The sequence below is a fragment of the Heloderma suspectum genome, chromosome 3 (genome assembly GCF_057233095.1).
Source record: "Heloderma suspectum isolate Gila_16-S chromosome 3, 16-S_ref, whole genome shotgun sequence".
NCBI lineage: Eukaryota > Metazoa > Chordata > Lepidosauria > Squamata > Helodermatidae > Heloderma > Heloderma suspectum.
This window is the reverse complement of record NC_139460.1, coordinates 309,858,818-309,885,144: the sequence shown is the minus strand read 5'-3', so window position 1 is coordinate 309,885,144 and position 26,327 is coordinate 309,858,818. Positions and strand designations below refer to the sequence as shown.

Here is a 26,327-nt window from a genome sequence, read left to right as displayed (position 1 = left end):
AATCGCCATTTCATTTTTCAAAAATGGTGACCACAGAGCTCAATGAGCCCACCAGAGTGAGTGCAGGGCTGCTCGCTGAGCACGGGAAGGGCTCGAGCATGGTCCAGGGACCAGCAAGAGGGGGCAGAGGCTGGGCAGGCACCCGGAGAACCCAGGCAGGGGTGGGTTCACACATCCCTACTTGCCTCCTGCCTATCCAACTGCTCACTTACCTGCTGGACCCCAGAGGGCCCGAACAGACAGGATCCATTCCATGCTTCACCCAAATCCCCTGCCTATATAGCAGCTTAACCTCCCTAAGGAGGGGAATGTGCTGAGACTGCTGCCTCCTGAATAGTTTTTAAACCCCGGTTGCCAACTTCATTTGCTTTGACTTTTTGACACACGCTTTGGGTTCCATTGTGTGAATAAGTGTCTGGCCCACAATCCTCCAGAGCAGATTTTGGGGTGTGTATAGGGGTTGCAGGGAAGGGGGAACACAGCCAGTGGTGTCTGTTCTGCTGGCGGACAAATGCCATGAGATACAATCCTTTAACTTCACATGAATGGAAGGCAAAGAGCAATGTAAAGTCTGTGTTAGTTTAAACAGATAGATATAAGCATCTCCTGGGTTTAAGCCAGACATGTTAGCAGAACCAACTTTGCCTAATCATGTAAATACTTCAGAGGAGGCAAACTCCCTTTCCTGGGCAGTAGGTGTAAAATGGCATCTGCAGATGAAAGTGGAAAACCACTGAATGAGTACCGAGATGATCTCCAGTGGGATCGATATATATCTGGGACTCTCTAAAATGCCAATCAATAGATATGTGTGGAACCACAGATAAAACTGGGAATCAGTCAGTGTCTCAGTACCATTTGCTGGGTTGGAGCAATTTTCTTTTCATAAAGGGGGGATCATATCATGTTCTTTGGCAGGTTTATCTCTTACAAATGGCCATTTCTTTATTGGCTACAATCCAAGTGAATATTTGCAGTACATAGTTGTTTTCTATTTAGTTTAGCTTTAAACTAGGGTTAACTCATTGTGGGTGATCAGAATTGTAGAGTTTGTTGTTGCTTGCTTTAATCCAATGCTAATAATAAAATGTTGAAGAGAAGGTAACTCTGTATCACCCAGTTTGAGAAGCTCAGAGATGGTTAAAATTATGAGCAAGATGCAAAGAAACATTTTGCAGAATTAAACTCACTTTAGGGTAGGGTTATCTCAGATGAGGAGGAAGAGACTTATCACCAGGGGTTTGTTGATGTGGTGGCTCTGCAGGAGCAAAGCACAGAGTATCTGCAGAACAAACTTGCCTGTGGCTGCAGAAAATTACTTCTACATGGTTTTATTCCATGCAGCGGCAGCTAACACTTTCTGGCCAGTGTGGACATAACATTCCTAACCATAGTTATGAACCATGCTGATAATACCCAGATGTAATCATGGTTAAGAGATTGGAAGCAGTTTACAGGTTTGTGGACTCCTTCCCTTTCCTTCCTGAAGCTGTTTTCAAACCCTGGTTAAAACTAAACATGGTTAGTGATAACCTTTGTGCAGAGGTAAAGCTATACCATGGTTACTACTGACAAAGGAAGGGAAGGCAGGACATTTCTGAGTTAAAGGGGATGCTGGAAAAGGTGTGTGTGTGTGTGTCCACCAACCACTCTTGATCTCTTAACCATGATTACTGCTGGGCTATTTTTGCATGGTTCAGAACTGTGCTTATGAAATGTAAGGTTTGCATCATCTCTAAAAACAATTTTTTGCTTTTTTAACCTAATTTTGTGAAAAACCACCAGAACTATGCAGCCTTGGTGTGGACACTAACTATGCAACTTTGGCAAGCCCTGGTCACTGCATTACTGTGATCTTGTTTGGACCATTGTTTGAGGCTTCATAAACCATTTGCATAGAATGAGTGTCAGATCTATGCACCCCTCCCTCATCCTCCCTTCGCCTCCTCCCGTCACATGCCAACTTCAGAATGTTCCCAATTTCTATTAAGCCAGATCCCCTGTTACATCTGAACCAGGAAACTCTGGATTAATGTCAGTTAACAAACCAGGAAAATAAGGCAGGGTACACCAGTTGTTTTATTACGTGTTTTTATGGTTCTGACCTTTAAATTGTGTAAATTGCTCTGGAACCAATTCAAGCAAAGAGTGGTATAGAAATATGTAAAAGAAAGGAGAATATTTGCACGGAAGCAGACACATGGCAGGAGCAGGGAGAGGAGGGGCGAAGGAGGTGCTCTCAGCCATGACACTTATTTATGGCTTCATAAACCATGAGTTGTGACACCCCGACCAATTCTCTAAACTAAACTGAGCCAGTGTTTTATATCATTCCTAGACCCATTGAAAACAGATCAAGCTGCAGTTTGGCCTTTTGTGTGCTGAGCAATGTATGAAATCTGATTCCAATATCTCCATGTTCAAGGGAGACCTAACCCTACCTCACCCATGGAAGATACTGAACAGATGAGTTAAACCAAATGGGTTAACAAGTTTAACTTCACTTCTGAGTAAACTTGCATAGGATTGGGTTATATGCTCCTCAGCTCCATCCTGCCTGAAAATACCAGGTCACCTGAAGACATGGGGCCTCACCTCCTCTCTTTAATTCCAGCGGCCCCTGTAAAAGGAAGCATGGTGAAGTTGCTGGAAAGCTGGTCTACAACTCCTGGAAGCTGCTTGTCCATCCTGCTCTTTGCTTTGCCCTTACGACGCCCATGTGTTCTACTTAACAGAGGACAGTCTTCTGTAGGGTTGTCCAGCCCAAGTCAACTTTAAAGATGAAGAGCCATAAGAAAGGGAGAGCAGGGGCCTTGAAGTTGCCCATCCAGTTACATCTGGACAGCAGACTGGCTGCTATAAGGGACACACAAGCTGCCGCCTTCTTCACTATGGCGAGATGTACTGTATTTCTTTTGAAACTATAGTCATTATTTCTAAATGTGCATCAGTACATATAAATGAGCACATCCAAATTGTATGCAAATCTGCATCCTCTTTTGTCCTCTCTTTTGGGGATGCATTTCCCCCTTTTTCAGTCTGTTTGTAAGCAGACACCCTATTTGCCCTCCCTGAATGTTTATCTGCTCACATTCCTGTCTGTTTCCCCTTAATTCTTCTGATCCTCATAAGAACAGAAGAAGAGCCCTGCTGGATCAGACCAAAGGCCTACCTAGGCTAACATCCTGCTTCCCACAGTGGCCAGCCAGATGCCTCTAGGAAGTTCAAAAGCAGGACATGAGCGCAATAGTCTTCGCCAATTGTTTTCTGTCACTCACTGGTATTCAGAGGTATGCCGTCTCTGATCCTGGGTGTAGGATCCCCCCTTGAACCTATTTCTTCTGTCTCCTAATCTAGCTATGCTGCCCATGACCTGGCTGGTCCCCTAACATTATGAATCATGAGACACAGCATAGCCCATGATATGCAAGAATAGATAATGCAGGTATGCACCCATCTAAATATCTGTCCATTCAGGTAAGCATTCAGTGGTGGGCCTCCTAGATTGTATTTAAGGCAGCGGTTGGACATGTTCCAGTAACAGTGATGCAGAGTTAACATCAGATCTGCATCCACTTTAAAACCAGGTATGTATACGTGTGTGTGTGTGTGTGTTCATGAACAAAACAGAACAAAAAGCCATTAAAGAAATATGACTGAAAGAATATTCACCTCCCAAAAGATAGAGAAGAACTTTGGCCCCCTGAGGCAGTCAAAGTGGTTTTCTTTGAGCAGTGGTAGTGTTTAAGTGCCTTTATGAACAGGAGTAAGTGTGCATTCCCTTTTCACTGGGAAAGAGTGAGATCTCATCAGAAATTTAGGCTACATCAAAATGACAGCATAGTAAAATCAGTTCAGGATTAGAATAGAAAATGAACATTAGAATGGGGAAAGCCAGGGAAAGGATGCAAATATTACTGCCTGACATGCATGAGCTCTATTCCAATATCCTAAGAGCTCTATGAACCTGGATATTATATCATCCAGTCATGTGTAGCATGCAGAGAGAGAGAGAGAGAGAGAGAGAGAGAGAGAGAGAGAAGTTAAACAGATTTCTATGATTTTCTATGGCATCTAAATTTTTAATGAATATTACATTGCTAACTGGAATGAGATGAGCTTTCAGTATGGCTCAGAGGAAGAAGAAAGACATTCATCTCTTGGAGAGTGAAAAAACTGGAACAAGTGAAGGGCATGAATCATAATATTGGTACCTAAATGGAACTCAGACATAAACCCAGGCTGAGTTGGAATGATGTTAATATTTCCAGCCTGACCTCATGCATGCTAACTCAGAATTAACTCCCACTTAGTTGAAAGGGGCTTACTCCAAAGTAAGCATGCACATAATAACACTGTAAGTGTAAAGCATTCTTGATTGGAGGGACAAGCCACCATTCCCCAACATGGGTCCCTCCAGATCAGGGGAGGGGAACCTCCAGCCCACACTGGGACCCAATCTGGCTCACAGAGGATTGAGCAGCCTCCATGGGCCCCACCCCCTACTGTCCCAAGCCCCTCCCCTCCCCAAGCCTCCACCCCCTGGAGAAGAGGAATCCCCGAGTTATTTCTAATTAGAGGTAACAAAGGGACTCCCCTTGGTGCCACCTTCTATCAGAGAACAAGCAGCACAAAAGGGAATCCCTTCGTTCTCTCCAGTCACAATCAGAGGTTGGATATAAGATGGAGATTCTGCTGCACCGTTTGGCTGGGGCTTGTAGGAATCGGCTCCTGCAAGCCCTGCCAAGTTCCTTTCCACAAGACTTGTGCCACACTGGGATCCCAGGAGGGCCAGATTTGGCTCTGAGGTTCAGAACATAGGAAATTCCCTTACTGTGAGTCAGACCCTTGATCCATCTAGCCCAGGACTGTCGACAGTGACTAGCAGCGGCTCCCCAGAATGTCAGGCCCTACCTGGAGATGCCAGGGATTGAACCTGGGACTTTCTGCATGTAAAGCAGGTGTTCTGCCACTGAGCTACAGCCCCTCCCCTCCAACCTTTGTGTATAGGAAGAAAGGGGAGAGAAGGGAGCAGGCAGTCGTAGCAGCTGCCGTTCCTTCAGCTCACGCCTGGGAGAAGAGCCTGCTGAGTAGAGGGCCTCCAGAGGTGCCAACAATGCCACCCTGAGCCCAGTACTGTCTACTCTGATTGGGAGTACCAACTGAGGGTCTCAGGAAGAGGGGAGGATTTCATACCACTTCCTACCTAATCCTTTTAACTGAAGATGCCAAGACGGAACCATCTGCACAAAAAGGATGTGCTCTGCCAATGCGCCTTGGTTCCTCCCCAGCTGATGAACATAGGAAGAATAGATTTATATATGCCCTTGGCTGGTTTTCATGATCAAGCAGCCCACCATGTCATATTTAAGCCATGCTGGGCTGTGTGGTGTGTGCAGGCTGCCATTTTGAATATTCAAGCCACGACCAGGGCTTGTTGTGTTGTCCGAAGCCAGCGAAGGTGGGTTGTTGCCATGGTTAACAAACCACGCACAACCCTAAAACAGCCCATGGATTAAATAAACCGCAGTGGGCTGCAGTGATCATGCAAACCCGGTCACTGAGTCAGGCTATTGGTCCATCAAGTCTCAGGTGGGAACCTTGTGGTCCTCCAGATGCTTTGGCCTACAACTCCCATGCTCCCTTGCCCTTGACTATGCTGGCAAGGGCTGATGGGAATTGTAGGCCAAAACATCTGGAAGGCCACCATTTGCCCACCCCACTCTGATTGACAGCATCGCTTTTCCAAGATCTTGGGTCCAAATCCTAACAGAGGGTATTTTAAAACTGGAGATGTAAATGATTGAACCTGTGGCTTTCTGCATGCCAACCACATGTTCTACCTCTGAGGTGCAATAATGCCTTCCCTGAGCCCTTGGTCATGGGGGCCCTCATCAGAAGAGTCAATTGGCTGGTTCGTGACATGCTGTAATCCATTCTTCTCTAACCTGGTGCCTTCCAGAGGTTGTGGACTACAACTCTCAGAATTCTGGACCACTGGACATGCTGGCTGGGGCTGATGGGAGGTGAAGTCCACAACATCTGGAAGGGACCAGGTTGGAGAAGGCTGCTATAAGCCATCTGGTAAGGACAGTTCCACTTCCATCTTGTATATACCATTGGGACTAAATACAGGATAAGTGGTAATTATCATTATATAGCAACTGTAAACCTTCAGGAGCTGGTAGGATTAAACCTGAAATGTAACAAAGAGACTGCCACAGTGTCTTGTGGATTGGTCTATTATCCAAATGCCACATATTAGCCTCTTTTAGAATCCCCCCAGGCACAAGACATCCCCTGTTTCTTGCTCTTTAACAGCTGTTAGGCTTCAATCAGGGGAATGATGGATGTGCTGCAGCTACCAACACTAAATAGCAGTATAAACACCAATAACGCTGATCAGCTGTTAGCTGCCAACTGTGCTGATCAGCTGGTAAGTGTTCTGAAAAGTGATGTCAGCACTGAAAGCCTCAGCCCTGCTTGTGCCGGAGGCTAATTGGGTTTCAACTTGTGCCTCACACTTTGTTGTTCTGTATGCAAATGCAGTGCATGGCCAGATTCTTGCGGTACTGAACTCATGGGGCGGAGGGGGGGAATTGAATTTTCTTAAGAGCTTAGATTACTAGGATTAAAGTGTGTTCACTTATGTACTCTGTGCAAGAACATAAATGTATGTCTAGGCATGAATCAACTTCCTGCTGAGGTAATTGCATCAATCCCAAACACATTTATTTGGAATTGGAACCAAGGGCCTATTTTTCAAGACCATTTTGGTGTATGGCAGCTGGGGGCGGGACTGATACATAACCCATGTTGACTTACAGGTAGGTTTCTTCCCCCGCCCACACAAAAAACAATATTCTGCTGGGGATCCTGTACTGTTAACAGCTGGATTTCAGACTGAAATTCAACAAGTGCAGCAATTCCTGGCAAGGAGATGCAATCACTTGGTGAATACCTACTTCTCATGAAGATGTGAAAGGCACAAGAAGCCTTGCCTGGAAAAAGATGGATTGCCCAATTTTCAACTGGCCCTTGCAGCTGTGCCTTTTAAATAGTGGCGTGAGCTTGCAGCATGTAGCAGCCAGGTGAGCAGCAATTTTCGTGGCTTGGAGATCATTGTTACTGACAGCCGCCAGTCAAGCTGCTGTGACAGACATTGCTTCTGGGTCCATTTGAAAAGGCAGCAACTGTAGGAGAAGGCAAACAATAAATCAAGGGTGTGGAACCTCTTTCTGCCTGAGGGCTGAATTCAATTTTAGAGAAGCTGGGGGGGGGGGAGACATACCAATGGTGGGTGGGACCAAAATACCAAAAATGCCAATGTATTTGAGCTTAAAGCTCTTACTGCCTGTAACAAAGCATTAGAAGAGGAATTTCAACCTTCTCGAATGGGGGGGTATTGTGAAAAGCCAGGAAACCATCAAATGACTGGCAGTTGGAGGAGGGCGTGGGGCCAGGAGAAAGGAGTGGGGCTTTCTGGGAAACCCTGGAGAGCCAGATTTGCATTTAACAGGGCCTGGCCAAACTGCTTTCTTGCATCAGGTCATCAATGGGTCAAATGTGTTTAGAGTGAGTGACCAGGTTTAAAGGAGAGAGTGGGGAGGGCTTATGTACTTTTGATATCTGTGTAGAAGTACATAAGTACGCATGACCAGCTGGACCAGCCAAATGTTCCTCTTTGACACCATTCTAAATTGTGAAGTTATAGGACTTCGCAGATCCCAAACTCACACAAATGCAAATTGTATCTTGCATAAGAAAAAGAAATGGGGGGCAGGGGAAGGGGAGAGAATTTGCACTTTTGCCAGAAATAAATTAAAAAGAAACTCAGTCTCACAAAGTTGGAGACAATGTGAAGTGTTATCTCATTTGGGCACATTGGACTGAAATGTCCCCCAGTGTTACGTATCATCCCAATGGATTTATTTAAAAGCTCTAATTATTCTTCAAAATATCCATCTATTTAGGACTCATTGAGCTCAAACCATTTCCATAGAAACCAGTGTTTCATATGGCATGTGTACATCAAGAATTGCTTTTAAAATTAGCAGCAAGCTGTTAGCAGCTTCAGTGGAAGGTTAGCATGCATGGGCATTATGTACGAGCATATGAAACAGTCTTACCCTGAGTCCAACCATTGGTCCATCTTGCTAGAGCACTATCTTACTCTGCCTGGCAGCAACTCTGCATGGTCTCAAGCAAGAGTCACATACTAGAGTTAGAGATGCCATGGGTGAACCTTGGACTTTTTCCATTCAGCACATTCATTCCACCTCTCTTTCACTTTCTATGGGCTTTTCTGCACAACGCTGTTAATGTGCTGTATCTACTTTGTTTTGAGATCTGAGAACTACATGAAGAGTGTTTCCTTTCCTGTTTTTCCACTACATAACCTCTAGGTGGCATCAAAGAACAGGGCAAATACACACATGAAAAAAGCATTTCATTTCACTTTTACAACTAATGCATTTTCCCTGCTCTAAAAAAAAAAAAAAAAACCTCACTGAAAGTGCTCTCCAGAAGTGAAACTGGAGGGTCACAACATCATCTAAAGAACCCATAAACAGCCATGAATAGGGAATGATGAGCACGTAGTAAATGCCTCATTGTAGAAAAGCTCTACATTTTTCAAGCACAAGTTCATTTCATTGTATTCAGCACAGTTTGTGAACAGTTTTTAAAAAGTCCTCATGAACATTTGTATGCTTTTGTGTGCACAAAAATTGTACACATTCTTGTACATAACTTACAACATAACTAATATGTGTTATTTGCAAGCACTTTCCCCAAATGTATATGTCTTGAGGTGCAATTTTCCCTAATGTATGCATTTTTTATTGGAAAACTGCATTGCAAAATTCTGAGAAGGGCAAGAACTGGAGGATAATTGCATCCCGGTTAACGTCTTCGTTTGGGAAGTATGAATTTGGTTAGTTTGTATTAAAATGTGAGGCAAACAATTTCTCCCCTATCCCGATCTACCAGTGAGCTGTGGCTATTTGATGTTCTCAGTGTACATAAACTAAAAGACAGGTCCCTGTCCCAAGGACCTTACACAATCAAAATATCAAGAATGGGGAGACACAAGGAAAGGCAACATGAGATGGATGTTACATGCAGGTAAGCTTTGTTTCAGTTTCATGAAGAAGCTAAATAAAGGTGAAGAAACCCCAGTTCTTTCTGGTCTCTGTGTTGTCTTGTTTATCTGAACTATCTTCTCTTTGACCTTGCCCAGTTTCTCAAATTGAAACCTTGCAGCTTAAAGGGCAAGGAAACCATATGGGGTTGAGTACAAGAGACAGCTGGAGCCTGGCCCTAATCTGATCAGCACTTCCCTCCCTGCTACTGTTAGCTCCATCAAGGCAACATCTCACGGAGGAAAATAGGGGCATGAGTCTGTGATGTTGTGAGCCCAATCCCTCCGCTGTCACGTATTGTTGACAGCTCTTTGCCATTGGGTTGTCCTTGTTTATTCTGCAACAGCCTAATCTCCTGCGATTAAAAAGTAAAGGGTATGTTTGCAGCAGAAAAACAAAATTGTTCTGCAATATGCTACCATCAGCTGAAAATATACTTCGCGCGGTATCTCTAGTGTGTGAAATGGAAGGTGCACATACACTGCGATGCATGCAGCCTTTAGGTATTCAGGCACATGCATTTCCCTACATGTGCACTAGAGACAAGAGGTACCCGCCCTCCCACTCAGACAGTGGGGTGAGATCTCATGGTCCCTGGGAGGGCATCCGAGGGACCACAGGATATGGCAAATCTTCCTCTCCATGGGGAGAGAGGGAGGTCTGACCTCGGATGCATCGCCATAGCTGTGGGGAAAGGCTGGCTGCTGTTGCTGCTCCACTTTTGGTGCCCTGATAGCACACAGGGGAAAGGGGCATTTGGGGAGGGCATTCCAGGGGGGTGTCAGGGAAAGCTCTGGGGAAGCTTTGGATCCAAAGCCCTGTCCTTCCCTCAACAAGCCCTGGAACAGGGGGGCAAGCATGCCAGCCCTGGGGCCGGAGCAGGTGTTCCAGTTTTCCCTCCCGTTGGATCCAATGGGAATTCACTCAGAAGTAAGCCCCCTTTGTTGACTCCTCCTAGGATTTCAACCCTAGTCTCTAAGGATAGTATCTAATGTTAGCCCTACTTAGAGTAGACCCACTGAAATAAATGGGACTTAAATTAGCCATGCTGTTCACCTGGCACCTACTCCTTTCGGCGCCAGGTGAAAGGAGTACACCTTTGTTTCCCTAGCATTTTAGCATTCTAGTCTTCTAGCTGTGCTGTTTTAAATCCGTATTTTAAATCTCTGCATTGCTGCTAGTTTTTTTTTCTGGTTGTACTTTTATATTGTAGTTTCAAGCTTTCACGTTTTATATTGTTTTAATTTTTGTGAAGGCTGCGGTGGCTTAGTGGTTAAGCCGCTGAACTGCAGACTGGAAGGTCAGCAGTTCGAGACCCGAGTGCTGCGTGACGGAGTGAGCTCCCGTCTTCAGTCCCAGCTTCTGCCAACATAGCAGTTCGAAAGCAAGAAATTGCAAGTAGATAAATAGGTACCGCCTCGGCGGGAAAGGTAACAGCATTCCGTGCACCTCAGTGTTCAGTCATGCCGGCCACATGACCATGGAAGCGTCTTCGGACAACGCTGGCTCTTCGGCTTAGAAACGGGGATGAGCACCGCACCATAGAGTCGGACACGACTGGTTGGGGACACCTTTACCTTTACCTTTAATTTTTGTGAACTGCCCAGACAGCTTCATCTTTGGGTAGTATTAGCGATAAATAAATAAAATAAGACTAACCTAAGTCCCATTCATTTTAATGGGTCTACTCTAAATAGGACTAACATTGGATACTACCCTAAGGTCCCACAACACTTACTTTATTTATGTGCAGTATTTTTATACCACTCTTCAGCGGCAAAGCCTCCCAGAACAGTTTACATGAGATAGCCACAAACAAGACAGTCCCTGCTCATACACCTACAGAGTCTAAAAGACAGAACGCAAAAGGAAAAGGGGGTGGTGAGGGAAGAGGCCAGGAGAAGTAAAGTCAGGGACCAGTTCCTAGGAACCAGATATGGTTTGGCCTCTCAGCAAAGCTGATTAAGAAGCCCTGCACTCCCATCTCTCCCTCTGCTGCAGCCTGACACGCCCTTTGGGGTGGGGCTGGGATTTTTCTACCACAGACTAACACTGTTGCTCTTCTCTATTTATAGTATAAGCTATTGTGAAGAGGGCATATCCATGTGATGAAAGAGAACACGGCAAGAGCATGCACATAAGTAGAGGAGAAGCATGGGGGGGGGGGAGTATCCCAAAGGCTGTTGGGTTCCACAAGGAAGCTCAAACCGGGAAGCAAGGAACAAGCAAATGCAGTGAAAACATTTATAGTAGTTAGTAACTTTAATTTATTTATGGACCTTTGTTTTATCATGCTTCCTTGGCAGACATCCAATCTCTCTGGAGTGTTGAGGAAAGCAATTCACTAGTTATTTTTGTGTCCTTACACTAGCACTGCTGACAACTCTGGATGCCAAAGTGATTGAATAATACACTTCAAGGCAGCAAGGAAGGAAGGAGCTTTCATAGGGCCTGAGTGCTGTTGTTGTTGTGTGGGTCTCACTTTGTCTTCCTGAAGTTATTTGTCCCTTTCCTTTTTAATGGCTAAAAGAAAAGAAAAGAAATCCTTGTAATTTTGAAGTACAGAATGTTGGTATGGCCATTAGAAGAGCTATGCTGAATCAGACTAAAGGCCTACCTTGTCCAGCATTCTCTTTGCACAGAGGCCAACCACCTGCCTGTGGGAAGTCCAGAAGCAGGACATGAGTGCAACAGCCCCCCCCCCCCACTTGTATTCCCGAGCATAGTGCCTCCAATACTGGCTGGGTGACCAGCCAGATGGGCGATTAATAAATTTAATAATAAAAATACTGGAGGTAATATAGAGCCAGCATGCCTAGTAGCCACTGATAGCTTTCAATTTGTCTAATCCCCTTTTAAAGCTATCCAAGTTGGTGTCCATGACAACATCTTATGGTAGTGAGTTCCTTAGGTTAACTATGTGTTATATGAAGAAGAACTTGCTTTTCTCTGTCCTGAATCTCCCACCATTCAGGTTCATGGGCTCTAGTATTATGAGAGCAGGAGGACATCTCATGGATATTCTCCAGATGGGAATAGGGGCACATTTGCATTCTTCTAACGTGCTGACCACCCAATATGAAGAAGGTTTATTAAGGCCTACTGAATTTAATGGGATTTACTTGCATGTAAGTATATTTAGGATTGCAACCTTAGGCTGCAACCCTGTGCACACTTACCTGGGCATAAACCTCACTGAATATAATGGGACTTACTTCTGAGTAAATGCACAGGACTGCGTCGTTATTGTCTCACCAGGATTTCTATCTGAGCACTATCCTATAGCTGGTGGAGAACTGACTTCAGCAATATTTCACTGGTTTCTGAAACTGTTACATGTTTCATGGTAAGAGTTTATGTTTTATTTCTTGAACACACCAGTCAAAAACAAAAAAACAAAAACCCCAAGAACCCCCCCCCCCAAGAACATTTAATCCAACCTTCCCCAACCTGCCTGGGACTGTCCAGATATTTTGGACTACAATTCCCATCATTCTTGATCATTAGTCATGCAGACTGGGGCTGGTGGGAGTTGTGGTCACATCTGGAGGGCACCAGATTGGGGTGGGCTGGTGTAATCTCTCAGCAGAACTGTTCATAGTTATCATAGAACAACTGCAACTCACACTCAGTAAAGTCCTAAGGGGTGTTTCCACGACAACGGAAGGAGAAGCGAAGGGCAGAGAATGGGATATTTTTTTTAAGGAATCAGCTTTGCTGCACTTCAGTCCACGCAGGGCTCCATGAGTGAGTGATCCGCACCAGTAAAAATCACTTCACCAAACATACTTGGGGATGGGGGTTGGAGTGAACGTCATCTGACTGGCAGGGGTTGCTCAAGAGAGGCTCCCCCCCTCCCACCCCCTTTCTCCTTAACCCTGAAAGTCCAGATGCACCTGCCTTTCAGGAACAACCCTCATTGACTACAGTGGGAGTTACTTCTGAGTAGACACACATATGTTTGTGCTGGGAAATGGCAAACACCTTTTGTCTCCATAAAAATTCACTCCTTCTCCCTCTCCCCTCCCTGCACCTGCATTAAGTACTTTCTTAAAGCGACAATCATTAAAAGAACAGAGTGTTAAATAAACAATCACAGTGTTCCAGCTGCCATGCTGGATCAATCAAAGCTTCGACATTAAGGCTCCTAAATGTGTTATTTCAGTTCATGGGAATCTCAGTGACTCCCTGGAGTGTGCATTTGGGGGGCAAGCCTCACTGAACACAATGGGAGTTTCTTCCAAGTAGACACACATATGTTAGTGCTGGGTAAGACGGGTAGGGGAACACAGGGATGGGAAACTAGCCCCCTTTCTAACCCGATGCTGTGGAGGATCCGTATAATGAAGGTGTACAACCTAAGGCGATAAACCAAAACCAAACAATGGAGAATCGGAGCCTTTTGGAACTTGTGCTTTAAACTGTGCCATTTCATTTGAGGGGGATCTCTGTAAATACTGATGTGAACATTCAGAGGACAAGCCTCATTGAGCACAATGGGAGTTTCTTCTGACTAGACACTAATTGGCTGGTGCAGGGACGGGAAACACACAAGAAACACCCCTTGACCGCGGTCACAGTGAAAGGCGCACCCCTGGGCAGGGCTAGCATACCCAAGGTCAATGCAGGGACTGGGGCACACAGCAACTATACCAGCAAGAACCCAACTTAAGGAAAAGAATTGGACTTTAAGCAGTTTCAGGAAATCCGGTTTTTCCTTGATAAGCTCCGGAGTGGCTGCTGGATGGCCATGACGTCATGTAACCTTAATGACCTCCAAATGCAGCCGGCTCAGAGTAAATCCCCCTAGATCCTAGCAATAAACTCATTCTCGGAGCGCCAGTTCTTATAAAGGCAAAATGGTCCCATCCATGTACGAGAGGGAGATCTATCAGCAGGCTTGGGAAAATCCCATGTCTGTGCATTAGAAGTTCTGTAGGTTTGTAGAAGTACCAAAAAAATTAAAAACCTTGAGGGGAAAAAACTCTAAGAGGCTGGATAAACCCCCCAAAGCAGCCCAATGAGGACTGAACGTGCTCAGGGGCCATAGAATCTGGCTAACTATTATGGGGTGCAGGGGAGGAGAGAATTGAATGGAATATCCCAGAAAATGGCATTGCCAGCTGGCTGGCTAAAAGCCTGAACAGGAGCACTAGAAAGCCAGGCCGGGCAGAAAGCAAAGCTCTTGGACTGAGCTGTTCATGGCAGCCTGAAGGGCTTAGATCAGGGATGCAGAACCTAAAGCCCAGGGGCCAATTTTGGCCTTCCTGGAGTTCCCCTGATAGCGATGCCCTCTTCTCTTGGATCCACCCCTTTCCCCCAATCACAGATCATTTGGTGGTCTCCCAGCTTTTGTGTAGTTTTTTTCTCCCAATCTAAAAGGTTGAAATGCCTCTCTAAAGGCTTCATTTCTTGCAATAAGAGCTTTACACTAAAATGTGCTGGTATTTTTGGTATTTTGTCCATACCCATTTTGGTTTTGGCCCTGCCCCCTTTACCTTCATCCCCACCCACCACTGGAATTCAGCCCCCCAAAGTTTCTCTGAAACCCCTGGCTTAGGGAAGGATAGAAAAAGCAGAGGGAAAGAAAGAAGCAGTGAGTGAGCTAACAACAGCCAAGAGAAGCAGGGGAAGAGGAGAGCTGGTAGAGGGACCTTGCAGAAGAACGACGTTAAAAGAAGATGGCCAGAGGAGGCATGGGGTCAGTGGTGGGGAAAATGGGAAAGAAAATAAGCAAAAAGGAGATTGTCATGTTCCAGGTGGCCATGAGATACCTGACTCAAGCCAAATCATTGGTCACAGGCCTCTAATACATAGAAATGGAACTGAGGGCAGTACATAGGCCCTTTTCCCATTAGTGAACAGGAGTTTAGCATGTTTGTTGGACTCAAGTGATTGTGTTTGTCTATTCCATCTCTCTCAATGTGTGAGACGGCGGGGCAGGTCCTACCATTAGGCAGAGTGAGGCAGCCGCCTCAGGCAACAGCTGCTGGAGGGTGGGGAGTTCTGGGGCAGTGTTGGGTGACTGAGCTATGCATGCCACACCGGCTGCCCTGCACCACCTAAGCTAGCCTGCTGCCCTCAGGTGTGGTAGAGGATGCAGCCCTTTCGCCAGTGTTGAAATAAGATTCAACTGCCAGTCCAGTCAGGTTCTGTACCCAGAAAGAAGAGGCATCATGTCCTTTGGCTCAAGCAGCAAAATGACTTGGGCTGAGCCAGTGTGAGTAACAACTTGGACACAAACCGGGAGCCTCCTGAAGTTTGGACTGCCTTTGTGCAAGAACCAGAAGACTACAGAGTGAAAAAGGGGCAGCATTGTTCGCCCAGGCCCCAAGCATTCATCTTGGTGGGACACAGGATTTGCAAGGTTGAGTTAGGATTGCTTTGATCAATCATAATCAACTCTTGTGGAAGGTATAGGGCAGGGGTGGTGAATGTGTGCCCTCCAGAATTTAGAGTGCCCAGGTGTCCTACCATATAGAAGGCAGCCCGCTATGTTGGAGACCTGGCAGAGAACAGTCTGCTATTTGAAGGTATCTTCTATTTGATGGGCTGCCCAGTCCAACTCTGGTTTGACATCAAAGAGCCATAAGGAGGGAATGGAGGGGACTTGAAGTTGCCCATCTAGACTTAGCACCTGCACAGCAGACTGGGAAGAAGACACACTGGCCTCCTAGACAGTCTTCTCCACTATGGTGAGATACATTGTAGTTCTATTTAAATTATAATTATTTGTAAATATGATCCTATACATATAAATGTGCATAAGCAAATGTTATGCAAGTTGGTGTCGTCTTTTGTCCTATTTTCGGTTGATGCATTTGCTTGGCAATTTGTAAGTGGCTACCGTACTCCGGATTTTTTTGGACTGCAACTCCCACCTGCCATAGCCAGCAAAGTCAATGGCGAGGGATGGTCTGCTGCAGTCCAACATCTAGAGGACAGGGCCACAAATTTCTAAATGCTGCTATAGGGCCACTATAGCATCCAGTTCCCAAAGTGGGTTCCTGGTCAACAGCTGGTTGGCGACCGTGTGAACAGAATGCTGGACTAGATGGACCCTTGGTCTGATCCAGCATGGCTCTTATGTTCTTAGGAAGCCTACAGCCCAACCAGACGTGGCTGCCTACACCAGTGCTGGAGAGGGATAAGTGATAATGAGGGATGTATGAGAATCTTGTTCTCATTTACAAATCATGCAAGTATGTCCCGTGCGCAACCCCAAACACGAATGTGAGCAGGAGCACCATTCTCAGGACACTTTTGCAATTCCTCAAACTTTCATTCACATTCAAAAGTGCACACTTCCAAAAATGTGCACTTGTACAAGTGTGCATTTCTCCCCAAAATCTGCATTTTCATGCTTTACCCTATGGGGGAAAGTGCTCATTTTGCATGCACACTTTAAAAATGTGCATTTCTCCCTATTGAAAATGTGCATTTCTCTAGATTGGCGATGTCAGAGAAATCCATTTGGAGGATGGAGTTCAACAGGTTTTCCTAGGTTCAGCCCCCTGGACTTCGTTCTGGTTCCTGCTGTGGCACCCAACTCAATCTGCAGCAAGTTGGGCCAGTTCACAGATTTTCCAGGCATTTTGCACATTTGTTTTCACAGCTTCTGCAATTTGCACAAATTTCTGAGCAATTTGCAGAAATTACAGCCAAATTTGGGCAAATTACAGCCAAATTTGCACAAATTGCTCAAAAATTTGCACAAATTGCAGAACTTCTGAAAAAATGCACAAAACAGTTCCCAGATTTTGGGATAAAGCCCACAGTTGAGCTCGCAAATGCAAATGGAGTCATGCACACTGTAGAACTCTGCTGAATCAAAAAAGAACCAATTTCTCAGCGATGGACATCCCTATTCTGGATCTGCAAAAAAAGATGCTCATGTTTGGGAATGTGAACGAGGCAAAACAAGCTCTGAGGAGGAATCTGGAAAGCCTCAACAAGCTCGTACATCACATGTTTGCCTATCCCTAGTAACAGTCCAGCCATCTATGGCTCACCTCCTTGATATATTATAAACGAATTAGCAAGAAAGCATTTTTCTTCAATATATGGCCACCCTTTCATCCAGCACAGTAATTTGGGAGAGTTGGAATGAAGCTTGGCAATATGCAACAGATTTCATTTTAGAAAAATAGAAAGGCACCGTCTTCATTCTCTTATATTTGCTCACCAAAGCTATATTGTACAGGTCAATATCACGAGGTAGTAATTTTACTGTAGCAATGATTGTAAATTGTCTCAGTCCTCCAGGGCAAGTCTGAAAATTGAAGCACTTTGTCATTGTAATCTTAACCTGAGCTAAGAAAAATCAATAAAATATAAATTTTTGGAGTGGGGAGGGGAGGAGTGGGCGGGAATACATGTGGCAGTACGATAATGTCCACTGTTTTTATAAATATTGTTTAGAGCTCTTCTGTAAGAGTATATTTCTGTCTGGTCATTTACATTGTGCTACTGAATATTAGAACAACTGTGAAAGTGAACTTGAAGGCAGAACTGCTGAGGCCCCGGGCCTCCCGAAGTTGCCCATCCTTATTCTGTTATATAAACCATTGGCCATATCTGATTGAAAAGGCAGTCACTAATTGTAATTGGTTTGTTGATAACCACAACTGGAAGCTTCTATTCTCCTTCTCTAATGCACAAAGGAGCAGGGAGGAAGAAAGGAGCATGCGAGCAGAAGGTCTGCACCTGCTGCTTGTGCTGACTTGCGCAAACCATGGTTTGTTATGTCTCAACCAGCCAAAGTGTATAATGAAAGCAGATGGCCAATTGTTTATTCTACTTTCCGTTCATCCTCTATACTCACACACCCCTCAAAGCAACTTCTGAAATGTTGGCTTGGAGTTTATGATTTTGTCCAGCAGAGAGAGGAAAAGGTTTATGATTTTCACAGCATGTTTGCAGCCAGTCCACACACAGCCTGTGCTGATAATTTCTGACATTTCCATTAAAATAATGTACTGGGTTTTAGAACTGCACCAAGTTCGCCAATGCCAGTTCATGAAGGATTTTTGTAATGTGCTCCAAATACATCATTATCACCTACAATTATGTTATAATTGCAGTTTTTAATGAAATAATTATAGGCACACCACAGCAGATGCATAGATATAATTATGGTAATTGCATAAATACCTGATTTTCAGTGAACACTTGCTTAGAAGGAGCCTCTTGCAAAACTGGTAAAATGTCATCTACAGAAGCTTGTCAGCAAATGAATGATATACATCTACATGTATGGATATGGTGCATGATTTCATCCTATTAAATCTGCCCCCCATCTTTCCCCACCTCTAACCAAACTGGGACATTTTATAACAAGCTGTCAAAAACATATCAGATTTGTTCAGATTTTATGTCAATATGAAATCTATCACTCAGCTCTACCAGGGACCTAAAAATGAGCCATGAATCCAGTACTTTCAAACTGTGTTCGAATGGACCGTTGGTTCTTTGTAAGCTTATTAGGGTATTCTCCACACGAGGATCAGTGGAAGTCACATTAAAAAGGTAAAGGTGTCCCCAACCAGTCGTGTCCAACTCTAGGGTATGGTGCTCATCTCCATTTCTAAGCCGAAGAGCCAGCGTTGTCCGAAGACGCTTCCTTGATCACGTGGCCGGCATGACTGAACACCGAGGTGCACAGAACACTGTTACCTTTCCCGCCGAAGTGGCACCTATTTATCTACTTGCAATTTCTTGCTTTCGAACTGCTATGTTGGCAGAAGCTGGGACTGAAGATGGGAGCTCACTCCGTCACGCAGCACTCGGGTCTCGAACTGCTGTCCTGCTAGGGATGGTGGAGAATTTCTCCACGAATCTTGGGGAGGCCGAATGCCAACGCATTCGGCCCCCCGAAATTGGCAGTGAAATTCTCCATCCCCCCGCCCCCCCCTGGGATGGGACTTACCTCCCTCGAATGTCCCTCTCGGTGGCGGGTCCCGGCGGCGGTTTGGCGGCGTTTCGGCGGGGGCGGCAGCCAGTCTTCCAACTGGCTGCTGCCGCCACCATTACAAAGTGAATGTAAAAAAAAAACCACACACACACGTGATAGGCTACATAATGATTTACATAGCCTATCACGGCTAGATTTCCAAAGTCAGCCGTGATAGGCTACGTAAATCGTTACGTAGCCTATCACGGGTGACTTTGGGGGGGGGGAAAAGCTCGTACGCAAATGGCGGCGCCCATGGGCGTACGTACGTAAATCGTTACGTAGCCTATCACGTGTGTGTGTGTGTGTGTTTTACATTCACTTTTTTATTTCACGGCCGGGGAAACGGGGCGCTTCTCCCCGGCCTGAATTTCGGCCAGGCGAGGCGGGGCGCCTCCCCCCCCGGCCTGAACTTCGGGGGGAGAACCGAAGCACTTCCCCCCCACCGCAAAGCAAGCTGCAGGACCTGGTAAGTGACTTTCATACATCCCTATGTCCTGCTGACCTTCCGGTCTGCAATTCAACATCTTAACCATTAAGCCACCACGGCCCCACCAGGAAGTCACATTACCCACCAATAAAAGGAAAGTTGGGTATGCTGTGGGGGCAAGTTCTCATGTCATGCAAGGGGGCGGGGGACAATGAACATTTGATAGAACCAGTTTATTTTTATTCTTATTAATTACGTCTATATCCCACCTTTTCCCCAAGAAGCTCAAGGTGATGTACATGATTCTCCTCTCCCCCTATTATCCTAACAATCACCATGTGAGGTAGGTTAGGCGTACAAATAGTGACTGGCCCATGGTCACCTTCATGGCTGAGTAGGAGGTTAAACTTAGATCTCCACAATTCTAATCTGACACTCGAACACACACAACACTGGCTCTCACACCAACTCTCTCTCAGCCAAGAAAGGTTGGGAGGAGCCATGCACCGATTGGAACATTCTCATTGCTTCCATGCTATTTGCCTCCCTTTTGTCTCCCTTGATGGTGCATTTTCTCAGCACCATCTTCCTTCTTTGCCACCAGTACTCTGCCTCTTTGCCCTATGCTGTTTCTTCACCAGAGTGGCTGAGGCGAGCCACATTATTTTGCTAACAAGCTGTAGGCAAGGAACTATGTTCCACTTCCACACCATCTTAAACTGTTTCCCTAGCACCTTGATTCCCCAAAGTCTCCATTATGGCCTGAAACGCCATGTTCAGAACTGGCCATGCAGAGCAAATCAGGCTGCAAGTGTTCAGCAGTTCTTCTCTATTGGCATGGACAAAGGGAAGGACTGCTACATTCTGTTCAACATGCATGGAAACTCTAATAATTAATAAAGCATAAATGCCCTATATCCCCACCTGGCTCCAATCTAATCAATCCTCACAGTATGCCTATTACAAGGATAGGCAATGTGGTAGCCTCAATATGTTTTGTACTACAATTCCTATCATCCCCAGCCATCACAGCCAATGGTTGGGGATTGTGGGAGTTGTAGTCCAAAACATCTGGAGGGTGCTAGATTATCTACCAAAAGCCAATCTAATTGTTTTTCAAGAGCCAAGAGAAGTAAAGAGCATGGTACAGAGAAAGCACTATGAAACCCACAGTAAGAACCAGGGCCAGCCCTACCATCTGCCAAAGACAAGAGAAGCAACTGCATCAGGCAGCAGATACTGGAGGGGGCAGCAGTGGCAGCCCCACATCTGTCCTCCTGAGTTCTCTGGTCATTCTACTCCATTAGAGCTATATGTGGGACACAGTCACACCCCCTAAACTAGCCTGCTGCTACCCTCAGCTGTGGTGGAGGAGTGGAGGACACTGCCCCATCACCAGTTGAAGTAAAATTCAACTGCCAGCCCAGTTTGCTTCTGTACATGGAATGGGGTGGGCACCATCTTGTCCTTTGCCTCATCCACCAAAGTCTCTTGGGCCAATCCTGGTTAAAATGATACACTCAATGCCTTACCAGCCACTGCCACCCATCAGGGTTAGGACCCTGCACCAAAACCAAAAGATGCACATGAGCGTCATTTGCATCCAACACCCATGAAGTGTGGGGAGGGAAATGCCATTAACACCATCTATACCATACCCTTTTTGTATTAATAAAAGCTCTCCCTCAAGACCTGAGTCTTTAAGAAAGGCCTCCACTTGAAGCTGTGAGCTTAGGGGTTAGCTTTTGTTCTAGTTTTGCATTGCCTTCTTCTCTCCCATCATTCTGTTCTGTTTTTGCATGCCTTTATGAGGGTCTAAGGAGAACCTGTGGCCCTTCAGTGCACATGATGCCCTATTTTGTTGACTCTGTGCCATAAAGGCCTTGGGGAAAATCCAAAAGCTCATCAGCGCTTGAGCTCTCCCATCACTGCCTTTTCCCTGGATATTTGTAAGTAACAAGCTGCAGCTTGTTGTTTAAAGGCTAAGGTGTCCTAGTCATTGGTAAATTGTAAGATCCTGGTAAGAACAGAAGATGAGCCATACTGGATCAGACCAAAGGCCTGTCCATTCTGCTCCTGCAGGAGCCAACCAGATGCCCATGGGAAGCCAAAAAGCAGGGCATGAGTGCCATAGTACCATCCTGCTCATGTTCCCCAGCAACTGGTATTCAAGGCATACTGCCTCTGACACTGGCATACTGCCTCTGGTACCAAGCATCCTGATATAAAGGATAATCTCCCAGGTCACAAGAGACCCCTTGAGGAACAGCCCCCTTTCTACCCCCTCTGTCTTGAAAAGGGTAATAGATTTTACTTCTTTCTTAATCCTACCCTTCTTGTATCTTTTTAGCCCTCCAAGCAGCTATCCATGCCACCTCAGGTAAAGTTGTTATTTACATTTTGGTTCCTTTTCCCACCCTGATTTATGGATGGGTGGATTCCCTACCTTCCGGTCTGTGGGGAATCTGCCCACAGGGGGGAGGTGATCTGTTCCTCCCCCCAGAATTCTCTTCGGCCAGCTCCGCTACACAGTGATTCTGCAGAGCTGCCAGCCAGCTCCGAAGCACCAGCGATACGGCCGCCATGCCATATCACTGGCCGAAGGGGACTTGACTGCAGACGCAAATGGTGTCCAGGACGCCATTTGCGGTGGTAGAGACCTTAGTTTAAGGTAAATGCAGCCGTAAATGGCTGAATTTCGCTTAAACTAAGACCTTTACGGCCGCAAATGGCGTCCTGGATCCCATTTGCATTCATGCTTTTCATTCATGCAATAGGCTACGCAAATATTTGCTTAGCCTATCAAGTGAAAAAACAGGGTCGCAAATGGCGTCCTGGATGCCATTTGCATCTGCAGTCAGTCCCTTCAGCCAGTGATATGGCATGGGGGCCGTATCACAGGGAATCCAGAGCCGGAGGATCCAGCCGAAGAGGATTCCGCGGGGAGGTGGAGATAAGTGTTCCGTTTCACCACGGACTCCAGGAGGCCAGATTCTTTAGAAGTCCATGGCGGAATTCTCCGCCATCCCTACCCTGATTTGGCTTCTCCCCATGTTCATCTGACTCCTGTCTCCTTATTTGCCATTAGTTCCCCATTCCCAGTCTTCGTATAACACCTGAATGCTGCTTCATCCCATCCAGTCTTTCCCATCTCGTACCGTCTCTATAGTTTTAGCCAAATCATTGCCAATCCAGTCTAAACACTACCTATGCTCTGTTTATCTAAATAACAGCATCCTAATTCAGGTGCCCTCGACTCTGGCTCATTGTCTTGTCTATTTCTGGATCATCCATTTTGTTGTGGCACACTGTGGCTACCTTCAGACTGAGCTTTTATCCTGTGATTGAGATTGCTCCTTCATGGAAGTTCATGGTTCTTTACATGACAGCGTGATCATTCAAGGCATCTCCTGCACTAAATGCCCTTTGTTCCATTTTTAAATAGACCTCAGATAATGAGCTATCAAAGTGGAATTTGTGTTCCACTTCAGTTTCCTCTGTGAAAAGAGCAAAAATGGCAAGAAGAAGAGCAAGATCAATGAAAGCCAATAGAAGACTCAGATATGGGAAGATGAAGGGGGAAAGGGGTGGGGTAAAAGAAAGCATGTGAAAAAGGAAGTCATTGTAATCCTGCATTTAAAATGGAAGCAGAAAGCCCCACTTTAAATGCAGGATTTTAGGCTGGTGTAGAGATGCCCTGTGACTCAAGGTTAACGATCTCAACATCTGCTGTTCAGGTAACAGAAGTGTGTTGTTATCATGCACATGTAGATGAGGACATGTGGTAACAAAGCATCCATGACATCATATCAGATGTAGCACTGTAATGTCATCAACAAAATTCTGCAGGGTACACACGGCCAAGTAAGGCCCACATTACCCTTGCCCCCAAATTTAACCTTTTCCCTTGGATTCCTGTGTTACATTAGTAACATTTACATCTCTAAAAGCGAATACCAGTATGAGAAGAAACCACATAATCCATATGACTTTTGCTGTTACAATATAAAAAAAATATATCCTAGAGATGTTGCCTAAGAGCCTGACCATGAGGTAAAAGGGTCTGGGCAGCAACCACGCTGCTGAAATATGAACATTGGGACCAGCACCTTACCTGTCACAAACTACTGGCTATTCCCACAACCAGTAGGGATGCCTTGTCTGAATGAGTTTTCTTCCTAGTCAGGGTGAGCAAATATTCTTCACAATTCTGGTATCAAACTTGACTAAGGGAAAAACTGGTTCACATTAGCCATGGTTTCTGCAGAAGCAGATCCATGGCTAAAGTCAAGAAAGGGAAGGAGGAGGAAATTCTTGCCAAAGAGCGGAGAAGAGAGTGGGAAACAGTACATGATCCTGAGGCTAGCTCCTTATATCCCAGCCAGCCCTTAATGTCCCTGGAACAAACTACACTGACATTAAGCTTAATGGAACAATGAGTTTATGAATAAAAAGTACAATTAACAACACTGCAGATATCAACTTGAGGAAACAGAAAGCGCATGGAAAGGAAATGTGAAACATGTACTCTACAACATACAGTGAAATGGACTAAAAGAAGCAACCATTTTTTAATTAAGGATTTTGTGGAACTGGTTAAGCTGTAAGTAGATTATTAACAACATCTGAATAATATAGATGTTCTCAAAGAAAGGGCTTATTAGAATATTTAAGCCATGTTCCCCCATACTTAAAGAATTGCTAAGAACAGTGCCCATCTTGACAGAAAGAACTAAGGGAATTAAAAGTTTGTACTGGTAAATTGTTGTTTTTAGTAACATGGGTCTTTAAAAAAGAATGTTAGATGTGTGTACATGCAAATAAAGAATGATTTAATGGATATACTCCAGTTCAGAGACATGTTTTAGGTGGTTACCTCAGGATAAAAACAGACCAGTATCTAAGAATATAAATCTACCTCTTATATTTTCAAATGATAGTAGTAGGACCGGGCATTGGAGTCTGGATAAGAGTACCATTGCTCCAGCCATCAAAAAGTCCTGATCCCAAAGAAATAATTAAGATGGAAGACTACAGTTGCAAAAATCACAAAAAAGGCACCAGGGATGATGGGTAAATAGAATGTAAGGTGTTTTCCTGATCCAAATCCTGATCCAAATCCAAATCACTTGCATCATAGGAATGTTTATTGGAATTCTACTACCAACAAATGGATTCTGAGAACTTAGAAAAATTTTGTGAATGTAGTTTCATTACAACACCAAAACAGTTTTTCCAACTGGGAACAGATGTTCCATAGGTGACAAGCAAGATACACAAGGCAACAGATAGGCTTTTAATAACCAAACCTATTAGGTTGCATCTTGACTTAGTCCCACTTAATGTTCCATTTATTTCAAAGGGTTTTCTCAAAATATGACGAAGAAGGGGTAGTATCCAACTGTGTCATTCTGCTAGCACAAATGATATGCCAGAAGAAACTAGGTTCAAAACTATGTGCAAGAGGAGAATCCAACTAAAGTTACATTTGTGCAATCACGGCTGTACAACCGCTTGCGCAACCGCTTGTGCAAACACAACGAGCAACTGCTTGTGCAACAGAAATTTTTGGTGGAGCTCCACTACCACTATTTGAGTTTGTGGAATGACACCTTTGGATACTGCCCTAAATCTGGATACAACCCATTATGCATCTATTATGAGCATAAAGTCTTAAATACAAAGGTTTTCCCCCATGTGTGGCTCTAGTTAATAGACACAGGATTACATTTTTTATAGAAGTCAGCAAGAAGGTAAGAAGCAGAGAGAGAGAGAGAGAGAGAGAGAGAGAAGCATAAGTTGAATTAGTACAGATTTCATTCTCAATCATGACATCATTTAATGCAGTCAGAAAAGACAAATGGCTGGCATTTTCACATTTAATGTTTGGCAGAAGTACCATCAAGTATTACCTTTTCTAGAAAGATGACTCCACAAAAGGATGCTAGTTAAAGCATTTTATGTTATTTCAAAAATGTGACATTAAGCTATCTCAGGTCTGTTGGAAAATGCTGCCAACTGTCTTGTCACCAAAGGCTTCAAATTGTGTAGGGATGAAAAGTCCTGCAGTAGACCGTGTTTGGTTCATTATCTTACTGTGTATATTACTAGCAAAAAAGCTTGACAGGGAAGGCCTCTGTGGTATTTAAACAGCAAAAAAGAAAAGAAAAACCTGGAACAAGCAACACTTGAAACTTCAACAACAAAATAGATATGCCTGGTAGTTTGCCGCAGTGCTGCTGGAGATTACGAGGCCAAATTTATTTTTGATGATCTTCCAGAATGAATTTGGCTCCAGAGTTTCAAAAAATAAATAAACAACCTTACAGAGAAAGACATGAAACTTAAATGGTGGGTCGGCTGCAGTGGTGTAAATTTTCAGTGCGAGAGCTCATCGTGACAATCCCGATAGCCGTGTCCCAAAGAAAGGTGGTATCCAATGGTACTCCTACATCAAGAAGACCTGTTGAAGTGAATGGGCCTAATCTAAGTAGGACTACCATTGGATACTGCCCAAAGAGTCCAAAAAGCAGGCAGCTGTGTCAAATCATTTTATATATCCAAACAGCAGTATTATTACTGCACTAAGGCCTGGCGTGCTATGGTCCATGGGGTCACGAAGAGTCGGACACGACTGAACGACTGAACAACAACACTCTGAACAGGTAACATGGGTTACTGTGGCCAAGTTATTTCAATCCAGGTATGGTCGCAGCTGGTGTATAAGCCAAAACTGGTAAAAGGTGCTTTGAGCTACAATCAATAAACAACCCCAGACTGTGGATGTGACCCTTTACAGCAG

General features: G+C 44.9%; 1 protein-coding gene across 1 annotated transcript in view; it reads right to left on the bottom strand.

Annotated features, from left to right (window-relative positions):
- The window catches only part of NLGN1 (neuroligin 1), a 774,195-nt gene that overhangs the window by 720,816 nt on the left and 27,052 nt on the right, over window positions 1-26,327 (bottom strand). The window lies entirely within an intron of this gene.